The sequence below is a fragment of the Zingiber officinale genome, chromosome 3A (genome assembly GCF_018446385.1).
Source record: "Zingiber officinale cultivar Zhangliang chromosome 3A, Zo_v1.1, whole genome shotgun sequence".
Classification (NCBI taxonomy): Eukaryota; Viridiplantae; Streptophyta; class Magnoliopsida; order Zingiberales; family Zingiberaceae; genus Zingiber; species Zingiber officinale.
In genome coordinates this window covers 97,746,718-97,749,186 of record NC_055990.1, presented here as the reverse complement: position 1 = coordinate 97,749,186, position 2,469 = coordinate 97,746,718, and the positions used below count along the sequence as shown (strand labels likewise).

Genomic DNA, 2,469 nt, shown 5'->3' with positions numbered 1-2,469 from the left:
TTACCGGTTAACAGTAACACTTATTTTTTCACTAATATATTATTGATATTACAATTTTACTATCCAATCAAACACATTTGTACAAAATATATTATTCAAAATATGATCATTGTATTACAAAAGTTATATCACACTATATTCTGATTAAAAATTTTACAAAAACCCAACAACTAGCATCAAAAAATATACATAAGTCATCAATTAATACTTAGCTTCATGAATTCCCCCAAAAAAGGCAACTAAATATATTCATTTACAAAAAGCCAATAGATGGTAATGTGTGGTCGGCTTCATTAATCCCCCATAAGTCATTTGCCCATGCATTGAACGTGCCCACCAAAAAAGATATAATAATGTCCTGCTAGTCATGAAAAAAAAAAACAACAACACACATTAATCAGTAAAGCACGTTACACAACATAAAGAATATATAAAGAAACAATTCAATTCTACCAATAAAGATAAACATACCTTTGCAGTTTCAATATTAAATTAGACATTAATATTGCACATACTAAAACCAATAACAGGCTATCAACAATTTTTTTTTAAAAAAATAAAAATCACCAACTCAAGATTATAAGAAGAGGAAAAGCCTTTTAACTGAACAAGGAAAGGGAGAACTTAAATGGAGCTCAACCAAGAAAAAAAAGTTCTTTCAGTACTTCAAAAGCTGTCAAGGCATGTCACTTTCCAAATTTTGAGGTTACCATTCCTACAAATTATTAGAAATTTATCATCCTCATGCAAAAGTAGCAATCTCCAAAAGTACTGCCAAGTTAATTATTACCAAATTCATATAAATTTGCAAGCACGAGCAGGGGAGGAGTATGCCTATGCTACTAAAGTTTCAATAGTGGAATCACAACACAAACTCTTTGCTTGTCTCAAAAAACATAGAAGATTAAGCAACAAAACGAGAGAACTATGAAAAAACGTAACCTGACAAACAAACCATGGAAGAATCTTTTTTTTGCTGCATTTCTTGACAAATCTGTGCAAATTGCAATGGAAGATTTCATGTGTTGCAACTTGCAATGATGACAAAATACCAATTCAACAATAAGAACGTCATGAACCAAAGATAATACATTAGTCAATGGGCATGGTGGCTAAGATAGAATAAGATAATAAAGTATATCACTCATCAATTTACTAATGCAGGAAGAAAAAAAGCATCATGGTTTCAAACAAATTATGCCCTATAAGAAAAAAAGGTAAGTGATTTAGGAAAAATAATTTCTTTATATTTCTGGAGGTAGTTTTGCAAGAAAATGGTTACTTTCAATTTCCGGAGGTATAAAATACACTAGAGTTTTGCAAGAAAAGGTAAGTGACTTGGTAATTCATGAATTGCCATGAAATGAGTTTTCAGCATTTCAGAAGGAAAGATAATTGCCTTTACAACAATGTAAATTAATATAAATTCCTTGAAGTTAACTATGCATAAGTTCCTTAACGTGACCATGACTGTGAGCATACTTGAAATAAACAAATTCCAAGCTCTAAAAGCATATTAGAGATCATGAACGCCACCTTCAACATAATTTGGAAGATAGAAAATCATGATGCGAAACAATCACAGCCAATTCTTCCAGACCAAAATCTATCAATTTTCATGTATTTCTAAATATATAGTAAGGCAGGATTTTCTAACAGCAAAGAAGTTATAAGTAGAACAATCATTTTCTACCTGCCTGTGTCTTATCAGGCAAACATGGCATGTAAATGAAAGATTTGAAGAGGAATAGGCAATCCACAAGCTGGACGGAAAGTAACCATATCTTAAGAAAATACATAAACTAAAGAAAATACATATACAACTATAACATACCTTAGGAAAAATATTTTCTTGCAATTTCCGGAGGTAGTTTTGCAAGAACCTTCTGGACTGTATATCATATGCAATATTTAAGTCTCAATGGTTTGAGACAATATGATCAAATACCTCATCAGTGTTCAATCTAAAGTTGTGGTATCATTTTACATAACTCATTTCGTAAATCTGAAAATAGAAGATCCAACCTTAGAAGAAAAACAATATAATACAAGAAAAATAATGCAAGAAGAACAAGGATTGGGAAAAAAAAGAAGCTTGAGAGAGCTAGAAAAACACAATACCCTTGGTAGCAGTCCATCGACAACAAAATACAAGAAAAACAAAATACAAGAAAAACAAAAGCAATTAAACTAAACAACCTTAACAACGATTAACCAAAACTTAATTATGCATAAAAGTTAAACTTGTACCACATTATCACCCTATGACACAAGATCAACATTCATGCATAAATGAAACTAACCGAGTGCGATAACAAACAAACTATCATGCATAACAAAACTAATCAAAGTGCAATAACAACAATCAAACATCAATAAGAAAATAACACAATCAACAAATAAGTAAATCAACTAAGCTAACCAAACCCTCTTCCGTGATCATACACCAATCGACTACCCCACTGTCAC

General features: G+C 31.0%; 1 long non-coding RNA gene across 1 annotated transcript; it reads right to left on the bottom strand.

Moving 5' to 3' along the window:
- Nucleotides 1-600: 600 nt before the first annotated feature.
- Nucleotides 601-2,229, bottom strand: LOC122052139. Its single transcript, XR_006131918.1, has 3 exons — nt 1,835-2,229; nt 1,694-1,763; nt 601-994 (listed from the first exon to the last, which is right to left on the bottom strand). It is a non-coding gene; the product is annotated as an uncharacterized LOC122052139 (long non-coding RNA).
- Nucleotides 2,230-2,469: the final 240 nt, after the last annotated feature.